This window comes from Arachis hypogaea, chromosome 15 (assembly GCF_003086295.3).
Source record: "Arachis hypogaea cultivar Tifrunner chromosome 15, arahy.Tifrunner.gnm2.J5K5, whole genome shotgun sequence".
NCBI classification, from domain to species: domain Eukaryota; kingdom Viridiplantae; phylum Streptophyta; class Magnoliopsida; order Fabales; family Fabaceae; genus Arachis; species Arachis hypogaea.
The window spans coordinates 99,471,252-99,478,382 of NC_092050.1; the positions used below are offsets into that span (position 1 = coordinate 99,471,252).

Genomic DNA, 7,131 nt, shown 5'->3' on the forward strand with positions numbered 1-7,131 from the left:
GACGGTTCATCTTGTTGCTCAGATTGGGTAACTTTCTTTTTGTTTTCTTTTCAAAAATTTTTCATAAATCTTTCAAAAAAAAAAAATTCTCATCTGTTTTTGAAAAAAAAAAGTTTTCAAAAATATTTTTTTCTTCAGAATTTTTAAGAATGAATTCTAGAGTTTCATGAAGCATGTTGAAGCCTGGCTGACTGTAAAGCCATATCCAAACTCCTTTGGGATTGGTCTTCAACTAATCACCTCAATGGATGTAATTCCATTCTAAAGCTTGGCTGGCTATTAAGCCATGCCTGACCCTTTGATTGGAGCTTTAGACTAAAAGAGCATAAGATTCCTGGAATTCATATTAAAAATTTTGGAATCCTTATTTTTCTTTTTCAAAATGATTTTCGAAAAAATTTAAAAAAAAATACAAAAAAATTATAAAATCATAAAAATCAAAAATATTTTGTGTTTCTTGTTTTAGTCTTGAGTCATGTTATAAGTTTGGTGTCAATTGCATGTGCATCTTGCATTTTTTCGAAAATTCATGCATTCATAGTGTTCTTCATGATCTTCAAGTTGTTCTTGGTAAGTCTTCTTGTTTGATCTTTGCATTTGCATATTTTGTGTCTTTTCTTGTTTTTCATATGCATTCTTGAATTCTTAGTGTCTAAGCATTAAAGAATTCTAAGTTTGGTGTCTTGCATGTTTTCTTTGCATTAAAAATTTTTCAAAAATGTGTTCTTGATGTTCATCATGATCTTCATAGTGTTCTTGGTGTTCATCTTGACATTCATAGCATTCTTGCATGCATTCATTATTTTGATCCATAACTTTCATGCATTGCATCATTTTTCTTGTTTTTCTCTCTCATCATAAAAATTCAAAAATCAAAAAAATATCTTTCCCTTTTTCTCTCTTAAAATTTCGAAAATCAGATTTGACTTTTTCAAAAATTTTTAAAAATCTAGTTGTTTTTATGAGTCAAATCAAATTTTCAAATTTAAAAAAAAAATCTTATCTTTTCAAAATCTTTTTCAAAAATCAAATTTTTTTTCAATTTTTTTTTGTTATTTTCGAAAATTTCAAAAATATTTTTCAAAAATCTTTTTCTTAAATTTACATCATATTTTCGAAAATAACATCATCAATTAATGTTTTGATTCAAAAATTTCAAGTTTGTTACTTACTTGTTAAGAAAGATTCAAACTTTAAATTCTAGAATCATATCTTGTGATTTCTTGTGAATCAAGTCATTAATTGTGATTTTAAAAATCAAATCTTTTTCAAAACCAATTTCAATCATATCTTTTCAAAAATATCTTCTCATCTTATCTTTTTCAAAATTTGATTTCAAAATATCTCTTCTAACTTCTTATCTTCTTATCTTTTCAAAATTGATTTTCAAATTTGTTTCAACTAACTAACTAACTTTTTGTTTGTTTCTTATCTTTTTCAAAACCACCTAACTAACTCTCTCTCTCTAATTTTCGAAAATATCTTCCCCCTTTTTCAAAATTTCTTTTTTTTTATTTAACTAATTATTTTAATTTTTTATTTTAATTTTCGAAAATCAATAACTCTTTTTCAAAAATAATTTTCGAAAATCCTCTCCTTCTATCATCTTATTCTATTTATTTACTCATTTACTAATATCTCTTCCTCACATCACTCACCAAATTCGAACCCCCTCTTCTATCTGTGTTCGAGTTTTTCTTCTTATCTTCTTCTACTAACAATAAGGAACCTCTTTACTGTGATATAGAGGATTCCTCTTCTTTTCTTTTTCTCTTCTCTTTCTTATGAGCAGAGACAAAGAAAAAGGCATTCTTGTTGAAGCTGATCCAGAACCTGAAAGGACTCTGAAGAGAAAACTAAGAGAAGCTAAATTACAACAATCCAGAGACAACCTTATTGAAAATTTCGAACAAGTAAAGGAGATGGCAGCCGAACCCAACAACAATAATGCAAGGAGAATGCTTGGTGACTTTACTGCACCTAATTCCAATTTACATGGAAGAAGCATCTCCATTCCTGCCATTGGAGCAAACAACTTTGAGCTGAAACCTCAGCTAGTTTCTCTGATGCAGCAGAACTGCAAGTTTCATGGACTTCCATCTGAAGATCCTTTTCAGTTTTTAACTGAATTCTTGCAGATATGTGATACTGTTAAGACTAATAGAGTAAATCCTGAAGTCTACAGGCTCATGCTTTTCCCTTTTGTTGTAAGAGACAGAGCTAGAGTGTGGTTGGACTCTCAACCCAAAGACAGCCTGAACTCTTGGGATAAGCTGGTCACGGCTTTCTTAGCCAAGTTCTTTCCTCCTCAAAAGCTGAGCAAGCTTAGAGTGGATGTTCAGACCTTCAGACAGAAAGAAGGTGAATCCCTCTATGAAGCTTGGGAAAGATACAAACAGTTGACCAAAAAGTGTCCTTCTGGCATGCTTTCAGAATGGACCATCCTGGATATATTCTATGATGGTCTGTCTGAGTTATCAAAGGTGTCATTGGATACTTCTGCAGGTGGATCCATTCACCTAAAGAAAATTCCTGCAGAAGCTCAAGAACTCATTGACATGGTTGCTAATAACCAGTTCATGTACACTTCTGAGAGGAATCCTGTGAATAATGGGACGCCTATGAAGAAGGGAGTTCTTGAAATTGATACTCTGAATGCCATATTGGCTCAGAATAAAATATTGACTCAGCAAGTCAATATGATTTTCCAGAGTCTGAATGGAATGCAAGCTGCATCCAACAGTACTCAAGAGGCATCTTCTGAAGAAGAAGCTTATGATCCTGAGAACCCTGCAATAGCAGAGGTGAATTACTTAGGTGAACCTTATGGAACCACCTATAACTCATCATGGAGAAATCATCCAAATTTCTCATGGAAGGATCAAAAGCCTCAACAAGGCTTTAATAATGGTGGAAGAAACAGGTTTAGCAATAGCAAGCCTTTTCCATCATCCACTCAGCAATAGACAGAGAATTCTGAGCAGAATCCATCTAGCTTAGCAAACTTAGTCTCTGATCTATCTAAGGCCACTGTGAGTTTCATGAATGAAACAAGGTCTTCCATTAGAAATTTGGAAGCACAAGTGGGCCAGCTGAGTAAAAGGATCACTGAAATCCCTCCTAGTACTCTCCCAATCAATACAGAAGAGAATCCAAAAGGAGAGTGCAAGGCCATTGACATAACCAAAATGGCCGAACCCAAAGAAGGAGAGGAAGACGTGAATCCCAAGGGGGAAGACCTCCTGGGACGTCCAGTGATCAATAAGGAGTTTCCCTCTGAGGAACCAAAGAAATCTGAGGCTCATCTAGAGACCATAGAGATTCCATTGAACCTCCTTATGCCCTTCATGAACTCTGATGAGTATTCCTCTTCTGAAGAGAATGAGGAAGTTACTGAAGAGCAAACTGCCAAGTTTCTTGGTACAATCATGAAGCTGAATGCCAAATTATTTGGTATTGAGACTTGGGACGATGAACCTCCCTTGTTCACCAATGAACTAAGTGATCTGGATCAACTGACATTGCCTCAGAAGAGACAGGATCCTGGAAAGTTCATAATACCTTGTACCATAGGCACCATGATCTTTAAGGCTCTGTGTGACCTTGGTTCAGGGATAAACCTCATGCCCCTCTCCGTAATAGAGAAACTGGGAATCTATGGGGGTGCAAGCTGCTAAAATCTCATTAGAGATGGCAGATAATTCAAGAAAACAGGCTTATGGACAAGTAGAGGACGTGTTAGTAAAGGTTGAAGGCCTTTACATCCCTGCTGATTTCATAGTCTTAGATACTGGAAAGGAAGAGGATGAATCCATCATCCTAGGAAGGCCTTTCCTAGCCACAGCAAGAGCTGTGATTAATGTGAACAGAGGAGAATTGATCCTTCAATTAAATAAGGACAACCTTATGTTTACAACTCAAGGATCTCTCTTTGCATCCATGGAGAGGAAGCAAAAAAAGCTTCTCTCAAAGCAGAGTCAAACAAAGCCCCCACAGTCAAACTCTAAGTTTGGTGTTGGGAGGCCACAACCAAACTCTAAGTTTGGTGTTGAACCCCCATATCCAAACTCTAAGTTTGGTGTTGGAGAGTCTCAACAATGCTCTGAACATCTGTGAGGCTCCATGAGAGCCCACTGTCAAGCTATTGACATTAAAGAAGCGCTTTTTGGGAGGCAACCCAATTTTTATCTAACTATATTTTTCCTAGTTATATGTCTTTATAGGTTCATGATCATGTGGAGTCACAAAATAAATATAAAAATTGAAAACGGAATCAAAAACAGCAGAAGAAAAATCACACCCTGGAGGAAGCATCTGCCTGGCGTTCAACGCCAGAACAGAGCATGGTTCTGGCGCTGAACGCCCAAAATGGGCAGTATCTGGGCGCTGAACTCCCAAAATGGGCATCATCTGGGCGCTGAACGCCAGACTTGCACCCTGGAGAAGAGCTGGCGCTGAACGCCCAGAACAAGCATGGTTCTGGCGTTCAACACCAGAAATGGGCAACAAATGGGCTTTCAACGCCCACAATGGGCACCAACCTGGCGCTGAACGCCCAGAGTTGTGTGTAAGGGCATTTTACATGCCTAATTTGGTGCAAGGTTGTAATTCCTTGAACACCTCAGGATCTGTGGACCCCACAGGATCATCTCAGGATCTGTGGACCCCACAGGATCATCTCAAGATCTGTGGACCCCACAGGATCATCTCAGGATTTGTGAATCTCACAGGATCCCCACCCACCTCACCCTCTCTCTCTCCATTCATGGTCATCCCTTCTGTTTTCCATTCACCACTCACATCCATACACACATCCCTCTATCTCCTCCATATCTTCTTCTTCTTCATCTATTCTTTCTTCTCTTGCTCGAGGGCGAGCAATATTCTAAGTTTGGTGTGATAAAAGCATAAGCTTTTTGTTTTTTCATTACCATTAATGGCACCTAAGGCCAGAGAAACCTCAAGAAAGAGGAAAGGGAAGACAAATGCTTCCACCTCTGAGCCATGGGAGATGGAAAGATTCATCTCACAAGCCCATCACTAAGGAAAGGATGGAGCAAACAAGAGAGCACATTCCTGAATCTCAACAGGCACATGAAGAAGCTCATCATCAAGAAATCCCTGAGATACATCAAGGGATGCACTTGCCTCCACAAAATTTTTGGGAGCAAATCAACACCTCCCTAGGAGAATTAAGTTCCAATATGGGACAACTAAGGGTGGAACATCAAGAGCACTCCATCATCCTTCATGAAATAAGAGAAGATCAAAAAGTAATGAAGGAGGAGCAACAAAGACAAGGAAGAGACATAGAAGAGCTCAAGGACATCATTGGTTCCTCAAGAAGGAAACGCCACCATCACTAAGGTGGATTCATTCCTTGTTCTTATTTCTTCTATTTTTTGTTTTCTATGTTATGTGCTTATCTATGTTTGTGTCTTCATTACATGATCATTAGTAGTTAGTAACTATGTCTTAAAGTTATGAATGTCCTATGAATTCATCACCTCTCTTAAATGAAAAGTGTTTTAATTCAAAAGAACAAGAAGTACATGAGTTCTGATTTTATCCTTGAACTTAGCTTAATTATATTGATGTGGTGACAATGCTTCTTGTTTTCTGAATGTATGCCTGAACAGTGCATATGTCTTTTGAAGTTGTTGTTTAAGAATGTTAAATATGTTGGCTCTTGAAAGAATAATGACTAGGAGACATGTTATTTGATAATCTGAAAAATCATAAAAATGATTCTTGAAGCAAGAAAAAGCAGCAAAGAACAAAGCTTGCAGAAAAAAAAATAGGCGAAAAAAAATATAAAAAGAAAAAAAAAGAGAAAAAGCAAGCAGAAAAAGCCAAAAGCTCTTAAAACCAAGAGGCAAGAGCAAATAGCCAATAACCCTTAAAACCAAAAGGCAAGGGCAAATAAAAAAGATCCCAAGGCTTTGAGCATCAGTGGATAGGAGGGCCTAAAGGAATAAAATCCTGGTCTAAGCGGCTAAACCAAGCTGTCCCTAACCATGTGCTTGTGGCATGTAGGTGTCAAGTGAAAACTTGAGACTAAGCGGTTAAAGTCAAGGTCCAAAGCAAAAAAAGAGTGTGCTTAAGAACCCTGGACACCTCTAATTGGGGACTTTAGCAAAGCTGAGTCACAATCTGAAAAGGTTCACCCAATTATGTGTCTGTGGCATTTATGTATCCGGTGGTAATACTGGAAAACAAAGTGCTTAGGGCTACGGCCAAGACTCATAAAATAGCTGTGTTCAGGAATCATCATACTGAACTAGGAGAGTCAATAACACTATCTGAATTCTGAGTTCCTATAGATGCCAATCATTCTGAACCTCAATGGATAAAGTGAGATGCCAGAACTATTCAAGAGGCAAAAAGCTATAAGTCCCGCTCATTTGATTGGAGCTATGTTTCATTGATAGTTTGGAATTTATAGTATATTCTTTTCTTTTTATCCTATTTGATTTTCAGTTGCTTGGGGACAAACAACAATTTAAGTTTGGTGTTGTGATGAGCGGATAATTTATACGCTTTTTGGCATTGTTTTTAGTAGAATCTAGTTACTTTTAGGGATGCTTTCATTAGTTTTTATGTTAAATTTACATTTCTGGACTTTACTATGAGTTTATGTATTTTTCTATGATTTCAGGTATTTTCTGGCTGAAATTGAGGGACTTGAGCAAAAATCAGATTCAGAGGTTGAAGAAGGACTGCTGATGCTGTTGGATTCTGACCTCCCTGCACTCAAAATGGATTTTCTGGAGCTAAAAAACACAAAATGGCGCGCTTCCAATTGCGTTGGAAAGTAGACATCCAGGGCTTTCCAGAAATGTATAATAGTCCATACTTTGCCTAAGTTTAGATGACGCAAACTGGCGTTCAACGCCAGCTCTCTGCCCAATTATGGCGTCCAGCGCCAGAAACAAGTTGCAAAGTGGAGTTCAACGCCCAAACTGGCACCAAAACTGGCGTTCAACTTCAGAAATGACCTCTACACGTGTAACACTCAAGCTCAGCCCAAACACACACCAAGTGGGCCCCGAAAGTGGATTTATGCATCAATTACTTACTTCTGTAAACCCTAGTAGCTAGTTTATTATAAATAGGACTTTTTACTATCGT

At 37.3% G+C, this 7,131-nt stretch overlaps 1 non-coding gene across 1 annotated transcript; it reads right to left on the reverse strand.

The window, feature by feature from the left end:
- Positions 1 to 2,321: 2,321 nt before the first annotated feature.
- On the reverse strand, positions 2,322 to 2,425 carry LOC112752564 (small nucleolar RNA R71). Its single transcript, XR_003176995.1, has one exon. It is a non-coding gene; the product is annotated as a small nucleolar RNA R71 (small nucleolar RNA).
- Positions 2,426 to 7,131: the final 4,706 nt, after the last annotated feature.